Source organism: Esox lucius, chromosome 7 (genome assembly GCF_011004845.1).
Source record: "Esox lucius isolate fEsoLuc1 chromosome 7, fEsoLuc1.pri, whole genome shotgun sequence".
In the NCBI taxonomy this organism is placed as follows: Eukaryota; Metazoa; Chordata; class Actinopteri; order Esociformes; family Esocidae; genus Esox; species Esox lucius.
The window spans coordinates 10,837,190-10,853,526 of NC_047575.1; the positions used below are offsets into that span (position 1 = coordinate 10,837,190).

General features: G+C 40.9%; 1 long non-coding RNA gene across 1 annotated transcript; it reads right to left on the reverse strand.

Moving 5' to 3' along the window:
• Positions 1-717: 717 nt before the first annotated feature.
• LOC105027666 lies at positions 718-16,175 on the reverse strand. Its single transcript, XR_829314.4, has 3 exons — positions 16,092-16,175; positions 5,945-6,077; positions 718-765 (listed from the first exon to the last, which is right to left on the reverse strand). It is a non-coding gene; the product is annotated as an uncharacterized LOC105027666 (long non-coding RNA).
• Positions 16,176-16,337: the final 162 nt, after the last annotated feature.

Below are 16,337 nucleotides of genomic sequence, written 5' to 3' on the forward strand. Positions count from 1 at the left end.
CATCCAACTATACTGAACCACAGAGCTAATAAAGGATCGATAACAGCACACTGCAGGCATAGTGCCCTGGCTTGGTTTTAAATACCCTTTTGATGTGAATCCATTTGTTATGGTGGAGATATGTTTCAGAATGTCCATTTGGCTTTCATTCTCAACTGAAAGCCTTGACATGCTGCTCAAAGGGGTTTGTTTTCCCTTGGAGGTCATTGGGCCATTCTGTATGGCTGACTTAGATTTTTTTCTCCAATTCAGTAGACTTTTTGGCTTTAAAAATAACAGGTCAAACCAATGAATTTAATGAACTCTCCTAGACACAATGCATGCGTCTTGCCATTTGAACTCCAATAAAGGGCGATGGGCAGGTCAGCAAGCACTTTCAAGGGGTTTGTACACAAATGTGACAGAATGCTTAGAATGTAGCCACTTCAGCATCTCAATTGACAAGTTGTTCAAAGTGTTGGGGACGTCAATGATTGTGCCCTCAGCCAAGGTACACCCCCTTTGTTCTTTCTCTGTTCTGTCCTTTTTTCACACCCAAACACTCCCTAACAACAATATGTGAAAGAATGCAAACCACTTTCTCCACCGTTTTCCTTCTCTCTCTTTAGAAAATGTCACCAGAAACCAAGAGGAACGAGTCACGTGCACAGAGTTATGGCCCAAACAAGTGCTGCCTGTCTCTCTCTACTCCTCCCACCTTTTCATGGTGTTACTCTTCTGTTCCCTCTCATCTCGTTTCATCCCTCTGTGGGCTGGCAAGATTGGCTCCAGGATGGAAAGGGAAAGAAAGAGAGAAGGAAGGGAGTGGAGGTCAGAACAGACCAGGAAGTAGAAATGTGGTTAAACTTTAAAGACGTTTCTAGCATGGTGATCCTTTCCACAAAATCAGGAAGCCGAGGAAACGAGTTACAAATATATTTTTAAAATCCCGTGTTGTTATTGAACAAGCTAAGTAGTTTGAGATTTACTTGAATGAGTGAACCATGTGATGGAGTCCCACAGTACTTATGCATTCACTTAATTGAATTAATTGGATCCCCCCTGGGAATGACAGCTGAGCCACGGGAGGGAGGAGGAGAAAAGAGGAGGGGTTCTGGGTTGTGGTGGGGTAGAGCGTGGTGGTGGCTGCCACGCTGTTCACGTATGTCAACATTACTATCAGCTATTGTGTATGTAATTACTTGTTTAATTCCGTTTCTGGCTCCAACTACGGTATTTTAATTAGAATAATGGCTTGGTATAATTAAGCTCTCAGGATTGGGCTCTGCTGGGCATTGCTGCTCAGATGACTCCCTGACCTCTTATATCCTTTTCATTTTCGACTCCCTGTTGTGTTCACGATTTTTTTCCCATCTCTCTCCCATCAGTCTCCTTTTAGGAGTGAGTTTCATTTTCTATTTGTATTGAAATGAAATGTTGAGTGATACCAGGAAATGTTTGAAAGTATTGTTTTACATTCAGTATTTTTGAAGCAGTGTTTTAAAATGTCTGTTTTGTGAATTTGGCCACTGTTACTTTGCTGTGTTATTGGTGGATAATATTATTTTACACGCAGTAACCAATTTCTTTGTGTTGCCTGATTCTTTTTGAAGTGTCACCATAGCAGAAAACATATTATGTGGAAATGATGTTGTGAAGGTTGAGTTGCTCAATTCAGTGTATATTCTGATGGAAATGTAAAACTGTACCCAGTCCTGAAATGAGTAAGGCCGTTGCCAAGGCGAGTGCAACACTTTCAGGGTAATGAATGACAAATTTGGGGACATTTGCATGAGTAAGAATAGCCCCCTGAATCATTTTCATAACCCAATATCCCCTTTTATTCCCAAATCTCTATGGCGGCCATTGTGTTTTGGAGCCAGCTTTTGTTAAAGTTTTCGTTTGATTTTTTTCAACTCCCATTCATTCCTGCATCTGACTTCTCCCCCCATCCTAATGACCGGGGCGACCGCCCCTCTGGAATACCCCCCACACAACCCCACCCTCCCAGCCCATACTCCTCTCTCTCCTTCACTCTGCATCTGACAGTGCAGGGCTCTGTCCCGGCGTTTTTGTCTCTGAGTTATGACGTAAGCGCTGAGAAAAACCCCGGCTCTGTGGTTCTGGGGTATAAAATGTGTTGATTTTTTTGTGGCAGCCAGGGACGGGTCACTGCCCATTTCAGAGGGTCCCCGGTTTTCTGCAGATGCGCTCTATTGAGGAGGCGACACGCGGCGGGACACTCCTAGGTGGGGGTTACTGCTCCCCCCTATTACCATAGAAACCAATACACTGGCTTTCAGCGGGCCCGGGCCAGGGGTCCACTGACACCGACCCTAGTGCTGCTCTGAGTCCTGACAGAACCCAAATGGACCTCCACACAGTGAATAATACCCATTTGTAGCCAGTTTGTCAAACATAACAAGAGCTGCCAGCATTGCTATGACAGGCTGTCTGCACAGATGACTTTTATAAATGAGACTTACTCTTTGGGATGCCACTTTCATACTGGACCACAGGCGAATACAATGAATTGGAAAAGACCCAAACCGAACCATTCCACCACTCCAAAATGACATAGACCAGTACTGAGCCTAGAAAGACATCATGAGATCAAGAGAGACTGTGACACGACTTCTGATTTTGGACATTAAAGGGGCGTTTAACTGAATTCAGCAATACTTAAAAACCTGTTATCTCAGTGTTTCGGTCAGTGAATAATCCCCTTAAAGTGTTATGGTGTATGTGTATCGCTGTTTTAATACATTTGGGTCAAAGAATTCACCCCTACGTAGATCGTTGTTGCTCACCAATTAAAATGTTTTGCTTGTTGAATTCTCCTCCCATTGCAAATGATCTCCTTGTGCATCATGACGCAAATGCAGTTGACATCTATCTCACTGGCGTTGTCATGTTTGACATAGAGCCTGTTTCAATTTACTGTATCTTGATCCAGCTTTCCAAACAATCCAGGAGTAAGGCAGAAATGGATTACGTTTACAGAGAGCCATGACAAGCATGGGACATGTTATTGTGAAGAGCTGGGTGTGCAGTGACTATTTCTCCAGTTTTACAAATTTCCACTATGTAGCTGTGTCTAACTGCCTCGGCAACAGGATATACCTGTCAACAGAGACTGATTGTACATGTAAGTAGTTTTCACTAATATCAAAACTTGTTCAGTATAATTATTTGTCTTTTTGTGTAGCTGAATCCCTAGTAACTTGTATTATCAAGTCACTAAGCACTAGCTAATTAAGGTTAGTGCTATTACCAGCAATTGGGTTATGTTAGTTTGCATTGGCTACACATGTAGCTACCTATACAATCACACATTACTTTGGCTGGATTAATCTACTGTGGGTATAGAAAGTCACAAACCCCTTTTAAAATACTCATAATTTGTTGCCTTACAGACTGAAATGAAAACACATAAAATTTGACACATTCCGGCTTTATTTACACACAGTCACCCACAAAATCCAAGTGAAAACATTTAGAAATAAACTAAAAGAGCAAAATACACTATTTGGATGTGAACACCCCCCTGAGTTAATACTTGGTGGAACCACCTTTTGCTTTTACAGCGTCTCCTTGAATATGTCTCTACTAACTTTGCAAACCAAGATTCTGCAATATTTACACATTCTTTCTTTCAGAATTGTTCAAGCTCAGTCAAATTGTATGGTGACCATTTATGGACTGCACTCTTCAAGTCCTTACACAGATTTTTGATGGGATTTTGAATGGGGCTCTAGCTAGGCCACTCAAGGATGTTTACCTTCTTTTCCTTCAGCCACTGTTTGGTTACTTTGGTGGTGTACTTTTGTCATGTTGAAATGTGAACCATCTTCCCATTTTCAACTTCCTGGCAAAGGGATTCAGGTTCTCCTCAAGAATCTGTTGGTATTTTGCACTGTCCATATCCTAACAAATGTTCCAGTCCCAGCTGAAGAGAAACACCCCCACAGCAGGATGCTGCCAATGCCATGCTTTACTATAGGCATTGTATTTTATGGGTGGATAGACTGAAGATTGATTGAGTTTTTGCCAGACATATCATTTTGCATTCAGAGCCAAAAGTTCTAATTTGACCACAGCACCTTTTGCCACTTGGCCTTGGAATTTATCTTTCTGGAAAAGCTCAAACGAGACTTGATGTTGCCTTTGTTGAGGAGTGTTTTTTGTCTTGCCACCCTCCTATAGAGGCCCGATTTGTGGAGCGCTTGTGATATTGTTATCACATGCTTAAATTTAAGTCCAGAATCTCCTTCAAAATTTTCATTGGCATCTTGGTATCTTCTCTGATCAGTCTCCTCCTTGCACAGGCATCCAGTTTAGATGAGCTGTCTGATCTATGCAGGGTCTGGGTGGTGCCACACACTTTCCATTTCTTAATAATGGTCTTAGCTGTGCTCCAGGGGATAGAGAAAGCCTTAGATTCTTTTTCCATCCATCCCCATGACAACTTTATTTTGTAGATCTTTTGAAAGTACCTTCCTGCCCATACTTCTCTGAGGTGCACTAAGACTTGGAGTCCTCTATGAACAACTTCTTTTATACTGAGCTAATTAAAATCACAACAATTGATCACAGATGGAAGTCAGTTAGCTTATTTTGTGATCTGGAAGGTGGTTGGTGACACCTCAACAAGTTGCAATGTGTAACGATTGGTGGTGGATAGGAACCAGGCGCAGGCGGATCATATTCGAATGTTGACTTTTTTTATTTCAAACAAACACTGAACACAGAATAAACTTAATGAAAGTAAAGGGGCTGAATTTAAACAACAAAATAAAAGCACTCACCCGTTATGTGTGGACATACAATAAACAACAATGATCGACAAGTGAGGCGAGCAGAGGAGAAACATTTAAACACATACTGATAGACTGATTGGGACTTGGTGTGAGTGATTGAAGACGTGTGACACAAAACCAGTCTGGGATGTGTTTGTGGAATGACAGAAACTGGGGGTGCACATCACGGTGGCGCTGATCCTCACCATACCGTGACACAATGGCAATTCTAAGGGGGTTGTTCATTTATCCAAATAGGTTATTTTACTGGTATTATTTTAATCAATTGTCACACTGTTTTAGATATTTTGAAACTTTTTCCCCCACTTTTCCAATATTGTGGGTTAGTGTGTGTAAATGAATCCAGAAAACAGCCAGAGTTTTTATGTTTTCATTTCTGGCTGTAATGCAACAAAGGGCAAACATTTGGAAAGGGGGTGATGACCCACTGTAAGTTCACTAGTCCAGCTCTGATCTGGGGGAAAAGGCTACTTAACATTGCACAATGTTTTGCACTGCTGTTGGTAACATCTGTGGTGATGTTATTTGACAGTTGCCATGTGCAATTGTTTATGTGTGACATCAAAGTGTTAATGAGGATGAAGTGCAGGCCCGTGGCACTGGCCACACTGTCTGAAGAGGCAATAAAACAAAATAAAGTCAGCATTTTTCTAAAGTTCTTGGGCTATATTGGGATTCATATCTTGAAGGGTGATTAAGACAATAACAAACTTATCAACATACAGTATCTAAGATGTGATCTTGAGTTCACATGCACTTCAAAGGGAAACAACATTCACATAGTCATAGTTTTGAAATGTGCTTCCATCAAAAAAGGCCCAAACATTGATTTGGATTAGAAAATAAGTGACTATTATATATTCTTTTCTGGTTCTGAGAAGACCATTATATGGGGGATCTAGTGTTGGTTACTACAAAAGTTTATTTTCTTCAGGTTCTTTGGTTACTACAACAGCGCTTGGCAACAAACACAAGCTCAACAAGTATTACTTCCTAAAGACCACAAAAATATTTTTCAGCTATGTCAAATGGTGCGTCAGAGCTGTGTTAGAAACGTGTGTGATCGTGCATACAAAATGGGTGCATGTCAAGATTCTGTGGACCCAACATGTGTGCGTAACAACGTGTTAGCCCTCGTACGTTACCTGTGTACGGATATTGAGTGAGCAGGCCCGGCCGGCCCATGGTTCAGAGTTCACACCCGCCGTCCTCACCCCTGGCAGGTGCAGCCCCTGGGGGCGTGAGGAGGAGGCCCCTCATCTCTCCTACCTCTTCACGCTGCTCAAACAGAGAAAGAGAGGGGTGTGAAAGGGTGCACTCCAGAAAGCCATCACCTGCTCCCTCTGTCCTCCAACCCCCCCCCCCACCCCCCCACCACACCATGAACCATCCTACCAGCCCTCTGTCTAGTTTGACTGGGCCAGGGAAAAACAGAGTTTGCTTGAATTTTGAGGGAAACAGACAGAAAGTCCTCTGATATAATGAAAGCAACACACGCAGGGACAGGCTGCGTAGAAGGACCTGAACTGGAGAAGACATGCGTGACGCTGAACGCGCCGACCCGAAGTGTGAACCGTGAGCTGTCCCGGCAGTGGGGACATGTGAGATTCTCTGAGGGTATGAATGCTTTTGGCATCAGAAATGTACATTTGTCATGCCCACAGAGGGCAATGAATCGGACTGGGAGCTGAATTGCGACTGTGTGGACAGAAAGCCCATGGATGAGGTTGTGTATTGATGGATGCTCCTCCCAGCCTCTCCCGGCTTCTCCCAGACTCCCCCTCCATTGTGGCTTTGAGTGAGTGTATCCTCCTGCTCTGAGCGTTGGAATGCGTCTCCTCCACACCCGTGATGGATGGGGCCTTGTTCTGCACTCTTTTGCCCCTCCCTCTGAATCCCTTTTTCTCTCTTTTAGGCTTTGACTCTTTCATCACATCCTTTTATTCTACACCAATAAAAGTCACTGATTCTTCATCGGCTGTTGTGTGGATCTGAGAGGCTCTGAGACTTTTCATCTGGAGTGTGTCACACATCATCATACAGAGTAGCAGACTCACACACAAACACACACACGGGCAAATGAACAGAACTCACAGAAATGCGTAGAAACCAAATTCACCCACATATATAAACTAAGACGAGACAGAACCAAAACACACAATAAAATACTTAATGTATTCACAGTCAAAGTTTGTCTCCTGCTGTATTCCAGTACTTTAAAGCCTTATGTTTCCCCATGACCAACTCCATTGTGTTGTGTGATTTCAGCGGGCTCAGGCCGATGTCCTTACTAATGAGGTGGTCTACAATGCTTATCAAGGGCACACTATTTCCCACTGGTCTGCTTGGAGGCTTGATGAAAAGTTAGAAGAGGGCTGTATGAAACCTATTATTAGATGGTATTACACAACAAGGCAGTGAGGAGTGTGGGCTTCATCCCTCAGTCCCCAGTCAGCTCCTGAGTCACGGCGCCCTGGCACTATGGACATGTATTAGACATACTCTCAAAGTACTCAGACACACCCACACAGGCAAATACATGGAACAACACACACACACACACACAGGAAAATACATGGAACCACACACACACAGGAAAATACATGGAACCACACACACATACACACACACAGGCAAATACATGGAACCACACAAACACAGGAAAATACATGGAACCACACACACACACACACACAGGAAAATACATGGAACCACACAAACATACACACACACAGGCAAATACATGGAACCACACAAACACAGGAAAATACATAGAACCACACACACACACACACACACACACACAGGAAAATACATGGAACCACACACACACACACACACACACACACACACACACACACACACACACAGGAAAATACATGGAACCACACAAACATACACACACACAGGCAAATACATGGAACCATACACACACCACAAATACTTGGAAATACAAACCCTCACAAATACATTCTTGACCAAACAAATTAGCATCCTTGCACTTAGGTGAAATAATTTCTTATAAAAAGACATTTGAAATTCAAAAGTTGGAGGGCCATGAACAGTAGTCAAATTGTCTCGACATGGCTGAAGAGATAACTTGATGAAAATAACTTTTCTCAACTGCCTCATATATTCAAGCAGACCTTCATAACGAGGTATGACATTTTCAACTCACACCATCGTCGGCAACTAAAACAACTGAAACAACAACTTCCCCAGAGTCAAACAGGGAGGAGGTTCAGTGATGTTTTCGGCTTGCAATGCTGCCCCTGGAGTGTGTTGAATGTAAATAGCATCATGAAATTATGAAAATAACCAAGGCATTCTGGAGCGCAACGTCGAACCCAGTGTCAGAAAACTGGGTCTCAGTCAAAGGTCATCGGTCATCCAACAGGCCAATGACCCCACTTCAAAAAGCAATCAGGAATGGTTCTAGACAAAAAGCTGGACTGTTCTGAAATGGCCAGCAAAGAGTCAGATCTAAATGCTACTGAAAACCTGTGGAAAGATCTTAAAACAGTAATTGGGAGAAGGCACCCTTCAAATCTGGGTGCCTAACTGCCAATAGAGAGGAGCAGGAGGCTCATGCATGGTTATAGGAAGTGCTTGACTGGAGTTATTTTTGCCAAAGGCTATGCACCAAATGTTAAGTCTAGGGTGTCAATAATTACATTTTTGTTTATTTTCTCATTTAAAAAGATATATTAGTTTTTTTATATATATTAACATTGAAATAGGACTGAAACATTATTCTTAACGAATGAAAATAAATTTGACAAGTACTTGAAATTAATACAGGATTAAAGTTCAGACTGCCCGGTTTCATAACAGAGTGTTTGTATGTAGTTGAAAAGATTAACAACATGTTTAGTGCTTGGTCACATATCCTTTACATGGACAATTACTGAAGTCTGTGACCCACAAACATCATGAGATGTTGACCATCTTCCCTAATGACGCTCTGCCAGGTCTGTACTGCAGTCATCTTTAGTTTATGTTTGTTTCTGGGCCTTTTGCCCTGAATCTTGTCTTTCGTATGTGAAAGAAATACTCTGATTCAGATGGGTGACTGGCTTAGCCAGTATAAAAACATTCCACTTTTTGGCCCTAAAAAACTCCTTGCAACTATGGCAGTGTTAACTGAGTCCTGCTGCAAGGTGAATCACCATCCAATGTGTTTGAAGCTATTGGTTGGATCAGAATTCATGCTACTTCAATTATCAGCAGGTACTTCATCAATGAAGACAAGTGAGCTTGTTCCAGTACCAGCCAAACACCCCCTTCACCTTATTTCACAAATGAGTTGGTATGCCAGGGTTCAGACAAAATCCCTCCTGAGATGTGTGCAAACCTGGTGGCCAACTACTAGAAACGTCTGACCTCTGATTGCCAATAAGGGTTTTGCCACCAAGTACTAAGTCATGTTTTGCAGAGGAGTTGAATACTTATTTCACTCATTAAAATGCAAATCAATTTATAATATTTTTTATGGATTTTTTGGTTTTTATTCTGTCTCTTACTGTAGAAATGAACCTACCATTCAAATTTTTGACTGATAATTTCTTTGTCAGTGGGCAAACATAATAAATCACCAGGGGATCAAATACTTTTTTCCCTCACTGTATGTATATATTGTATACCTTAAAGGTAGAATCAGTGATATGTAGTAGTATGATTCTAGTGTAAACTATGAGGGAGGAAACTATACTCAAGTTTGGGGTCACTTAGAAATATCCTTGTTTTCACAAATGTTCTGTGCATTAAAATAACATCAAATTGATCAGAAATACAGTGTAGACATTGTTAATGTTGTAAATGACTACTGTAGATAGAAATGGCTGATTTCTAATAGAATGTAGGCATATGGATGCCCATTATCAGCAACCAGTCCTGTGTTCCAATAGCACATTGTGTTTGCTGATCCAAGTTTATAACTTTAAATTGATTATTAGAAAACCTTTTTTAAATTATGTTAGCACAACTGAAAACTGTGTTGCTGATTCAAGAAGCAATACAACTGCCCTTCTTTAGACTAGTTGAGTACTTGAAGCATCAAAAATCGTGGGTTCAATTACAGGCTCAAAATGACCAAAAACAAAGATCTCTCTTCTGACATATATCAATTTATTCTTGTTCTGAGAACTGAAGGCTATTCCAATGCGAGAAATTTACAAAAAACTGAAGATGTCATACAACGCTCTGTACAACTTCCTTAATAGAACACCGCAAACTGGCTCTAACTAGAATAGAAAGAGGATTGGGAGACCCCGGTGCACAACTGAGCAAAAGGACAATAAGAGTGCCTAGTATAAGAAACATGCCTCACAGGTCTTCAACTGTTGTTGTCTCTCTGTTGCGCACTTGTGCAATTGGGCTGTACTCTGCTGGCAATACTCGGCCCTCATTCAGGGTGGTTGCGGTTGTTGGGTGTCCCTTTGGTTGATGCCTGGCAATGTGGGTGGATTGATTTCCTGCCTGTTGGGCCCTGTCCGGGGCCTCCCACGGGTAGGGCCACAGTGTCACCGGACCCCCCCCGTCTCGGTTCCTAGGTCTTACGCTGTTATACTATTGTGCTGGGGGATTGGGTCAGTTCTCCTTCCCCACAAAGTTCTCCTTCTCCACTATAAATCGTTGTTGATATGATGAATGCATTTTCTGAATTTTCCCAGTCTTCTCCAGTTTTAAACTTTAGGAGGACGAGGTCCTGGTCCACACCTGCGGAGTACCTGGTTTGGGGGGCCCGTTGCTGTCCCTGTCCTTGTCCATCTGGTCATACTTCTGACCTAGTCTAATTTTAAATAGATTCTGGATTTAGCCCAGATAAATGTATTAATTATTCCAATTGGACTTAATATTTCACCCGGCACAGCCAGAAGAGGACTGGTCACCCCTCTGAGCCTGGGTCCTCTCTAGGTTTCTTCCTAAAATTCAGCCTTCTTAGGGAGTTTTTCTTAGCCACTGAAATTCAACACTACTGTTGTTTGCTCCTTGGGGTTTAAGGCCGGGTGTCTCTGTAAAAGCACTTTGTGACAACTGCTGTTGTAAAAAGGGCTTTATAAATAAATTTGATTGATTGATTCAACTGGCAGCTTCATTAAATAGTACCCGTAAAACACCAGTCTCAACATCAACAGTGAAAAGCCGACACAGGGACGCTGACCTTGTAGGCAAAGTTACAAAGAAAAAGACATATCTCAGACTGGTCAATAAAAAGAAAAGATTAAGATAGGAAAAATAACACAGACACTGGACTGAGGAAGATTGGAAAAAAGTGCCATGGACAGACAAATCGAAGTTTGAAGTGTTCGGATCACAAAGAACATTCGAGAGAAACAGACCAAATGAAAGACGCTAGAGGAGTGCTTCATGCCATCTGACAAGCATGGTGGAGGCAATGTGATGGTCTGGGGGTGCTTTGGTGGTGGTAAAGTGGGAGATTTGTACATGGTAATAGGGATCTTAAAGAAGGAAGGCTATCGCTCCATTTTGCGACACCATGCCATACTCTGTGGATGGTACTTGATTGGACCCAATTTCCTCCTACAACAGGAAAAGGACCCAAAATTATGCAAGAACTATTTACAGCTCAAAAATATGCAAGAACTATTTAGGGAAGAAGCAGTCAGCTTGTATTCTGTCAATAATGGAGTGGCCAGCACAGTCACTGGATCTCAACCCTATTGAGCTGTTGTGGGAGCAGCTTGACCGTATGTTACGTAAGAATTGCCTATCAAGCCAATCCAACTTGAGGAAGATGCTTCAGGAAGCATGGGGTGAAATCTCTTCAGATCACCTGAACAAATTGACAACTAGAATGATAAAGGTCTGCAAGGCTGTAATTGCTGCAAATGGAGGATTATTTGACAAAAGCAAAGTTTGAAGGACACAAATAATTATTTCAAAAAAATAATAATTATTTCTAACCTTGTCAATTACTGTATTCCCTATTCATTTGTCTGTTTTTCCTATTTAAACTAATCTCATGTATGTTTTCATGGAAAGCTAGGGCATTTCAAAGTAACCCCAAACTTTTTAACAGTACTTGCAACTACACATATACTGAACGCTGGTGCCTTAAAAGTTTCATCCCTTTTCTGACACCAATGTGGGAAATTCAGAGGTTACCCCAACCTGCAACTCATGACCCTTCGCTGTCAGCCCAACCCAATATTACATCAAGTGGTGCAGGACATTACACCATCTATCAGTACATATTTGTGCCGCAATATGACATGAAATTGTTGTTCTAATCATTTAGCATTTCACTGTGTATGCCAACTTAGTCAGAAGGGTATGGATGGTCTTGTCTTCCCAGGTTTCCATTTCTGAAGGTTTTTTCACACTAAAGTGCTAAACAGATTTTTGTGTGTAACTGATGGAAGCAGATGGAGATGAACTGATCTCAACAACAGACAATTTAAGGTCTGAAAATATTCAGAAAACCTGTATTTTTGTTATGAACACTTTGCACGTAATCCAATGTGAGCATTCTTTGTTTACAAATCTGTGTCTGGGTTCACTGTTCACAAGTATTTATATGCTTGAGTACACAAGTCTTCTCTGTGCGTGTGTGTGTGTGTGTGTGTGTGTGTGTGTGTGTGTGTGTGTGCGTGTGTATGCTTGGGTTTGGTAGCGTGTTTTTAGTCAGTCCTTGTGTAACCACTTGAGGCAGTGAAAAATGGGCAGAAGCATTAAAAACATAAAAGGGAAAAAGGGCAGTAATGAATTTACAGGAAAATGAACATTAATGGCACTAGCATTACTCATGTTCCATATAACAAATTATTGGAAATTTGACAAGCACACCAAATTATCTCCTCATGTCTGCTAGGAGCGCAATGAAGTCCTCTCAGCCTGCCATGGCAAGACAATTTCAGCTCATTTTACTATTTATAACAATAGAACCACCCATTAAGACAAATTAATGTCATTATCAAGTCTCTATGAAAATGACAACTACCAGCGTTTCGAGCAGCTTTAGAGGCTATTGACGATAATGAAATCCGCTGTACAGGTACTGAAAAGAAACACTCCAAGTAATTATTTTCTAGTAGCTTGTTTGTCTGCAGTCCGTTCGTTTGCTTTCAGCTCAATTATGTGACTCTGTGAGCGCGTGGAGGCGCGTAGTGCTCTGCGGCCCACAGAGCGAGGGGCCTAATTGGGCAATTACCGTCCCGTTTCAGGGCTTTTAGCTCCAGCAGAGTGGAGGGAGACCAGGCCGCTCACAGCCAGGAGCACCCTACACACACACACGCACACACACACACAAAACCACACATTTACACTGCTCACACAAACACACTACATACATTGTAGGCTCAACAGTCCCCACATGCAGATAACCCAATGTACACAGCCCAAAAGACATGGCAAAATCCACTGCGATAAAATCAATATGACTGGCCTGCATACAGCTTTGTATGCAATGACTATATGGTTGACTCGCACATTCAAATGCAAGACATACTGTTCATCCTCATAGAAATGACATACAAAAAATAATAATGACAAACTCAACAACTCCCCACTCACACACACACATGCTGTTGGAGAAATTAGATTTTATATAAAATTGTTGAGCATGTGTTTGTGAAATAATACATGTTAATCATTCAGTAGCTGTATAGGAATGTCTATGTGTGTGTGTTTGTGAGTGTGTTTGTATCTGTGTATCAGGCACATTCACAGATAGTGTGTGTGTGTGTGTGTGTGTGTGTGTCACTGATGTGTCAGTCTATGTCAACATCTGAGTGTGTGATATTACAAACGAGTGAAAACACAGGTGTTACCAAACATTACCCTCAACCCTCCCTCCCCCTCCCTGTCCTCTAATTTTCACATTATCCATGTAGCGTTCTCCCCCTCACTCAAACACGCTGTCTCTCCCTCTCTGGATCATGTAGCTTGTGTTAATCAAACCCTCTTTCAGATCATTCCCTTGCTCAAGTGGCTTCAGTGCAGCACCCATTAGGCAGAAAGCTGTTATCTGCATTTCCAAATGTAGCTCAACATTTATTAAAGTGAAATTCATCCAGTAATTGCCCGCCTCGGCATGCTCCTGTCTGACTCCCACCTCCAGGGCCACCTGCCCAAAGACACTTCCAACTATTTCCCGGCATGCCACCGGGTAATTAGACCTTTCAGACCCCGTCCACTGACAGCCTGGTAATTGCGTTAACCAAAAAAAATTAACGGCGCATCATGAGGATCATTATGTAAAAATACCCGCTAATGAAGCATTAGCCTTGATTTTATTTGGATTAAAAACAGCTAGAAACACATAGAAGTTAAAGTGCGCAGAGAATGTCAGGAGAATAAAGTTTTCTGGAGAGTAAAAACGAGGAGATTTAAATTGTCCAGGAGTTTTGCTGAGACAAATGTCATCCCCTTAAAATAGTGGTATTTCTATATTTCTATATATACTGTTATTAAACTGTACATGCAAATTCATAACGTACTTTTTAAAATGACTAAAATGACAATTTCAGTAAGGAACAAACTATCGATATTTTTATAATATTTTTATGATCAATAATAGGAGATAAAATGTCATTTGTATTCATATATGAACCAGTATTGTGCCGTTTTTCCCCCTATTTCCCGAGATGATTTCTAAACATTTGCATGACACCTTTTCTTTACGTATTTATATTTGCTCGAGTGCCTGTCCGTTTAATTTGTAATATGTTGTAAAAGTATATCACAGTGCACAATCCTCTGAATATGTTAAGGTAAATCATCGTACACAATAGATCGAGTAGCATATCAGGACATTTTATAGGACCGTTTGTCTAAGTTTACTGTAAATGAATAGGACAGCTAGTGGATTAAATCATGTGTCATGAAAATGTGGCAAATCATTTAATAACATTAAAGTAATATTCAATGTTTATTATTCAACTAAACTACCTGCATAAATACACAGTAGATAACCAACAGTAGAAATTCATTTTAAAAAGAACTGAGAGAAAATGTAGAATATATCAAATTATTATAAGTGTAATTATTATTATTTAAGTTACAGTTGGTTGCCCATGTGGGGGTAATTGATTAGTACAATATTGTATTCATCATGATAATTACCCGACTGATTACCACTACATATAGAGAAACTGAATATAAGTTTGTACAAAGTTTATACAAAATAAGCCTAATAAATCTAACTGCTATTTGTAGTTTCTTTTCAAGCCAATTCCGTGATTATCTTCTGTGCTTACTAATACCATTGCTTACATACACACAGTTTGCCAATAGAGTGACTATGTACTAGTACTTTCTGACAGAATATGTTGTATATGACCTGTTGAAAATACAAGAGAATGTTTATATGACTCCCCTTTCAAACATGCCCTAATTTACCTCTTTCGTGCAAGTATACAGCCCTTATATACATATCAGTGGGTAACTGGTAAATTGGGAGCGGGGTGTTACTAATCCACAAGTGATTGTTTGCATATCAAATTGCAGGTTTTAAACGAGGGACATTAATTTACCTGCAAAAAAAAAAAACAGAGAACCATATGTTTGGTTACAGGGTCAGTGAAAATGCTGGAATAATTACTAGGCTATAGTTGGCTTTTCTTTAGTTAAGAACAGGAAATTATAGGCCTACAAAAAAGCAGGGAGAAAGATTGGGAATGGCACATTCATCTGAATATGAAAGGGATATACAGAATGTGGCATAATATGAAACACATTCTAAATCGTTTGCTTAAGAATTATTGTTTCAGTTAAGAATAGGTCTCTTCAGGGGTGTTATACTGACGTGTATAATTAAGTTTTTTTTTACTTGTTCCACGTGGCTTCAAACTTAATTTCAGCGTACGGAATCTAAAATAAATTATTGATAACTTGCTAGATGCAAGAATTATTACTTTGTAAAACTAACAGACGAAGTCGTTAAATGGTGGATTAAAAGGCAGGCAGAAAAATATTTTTGTTCACGTTTTCAATACAGTCATAAGTCTTATTAACAAAATGTCAGCAATGTCTGGAATTATGTTACTTAATTGAAACATTAATTGCCAAGGGGGAGGGGCGCGCTATGCCGCGTTTCAATCACCAGCTCATTCAGTTGTCAGCCGTATAGGCTGCTTCTGTGTATGTTGAGAAACATGGTTAAAGGTTTTTTTCTCGAAGAAACCGGCCTCACACATAGAAGTCCTACTCGGATGAAGACCAAAAGAAAGATGAAGACCAAAAAAAAGATTTACCCCAAAAGAAACATTGTGTTGAATTGTTACAGTCTCTTTTGACAGGGTACAGAAAAGTTCTCGTGTGGTAACTTACCTTTTTGTTCGGGTGTCGTCGCAACGCGGGGTGCCAGCACGAGGAAGCAGAATTCGTGCGCTAATTAGGAAATGAGGAAGCTCGCGTTCTCCACCATGAATGCTCTTTCGGGGAGCGCATCTTTCTTTCCAGTCAGTCGACCGTGTACAATCATCCACCTGCTACTCGCAAACGATGCACTTTTTTTGTCCAGATTTCCCTTTAAAGAATGTAATTTAAATAGGCTTCTCTTTAACATAGGCAGTT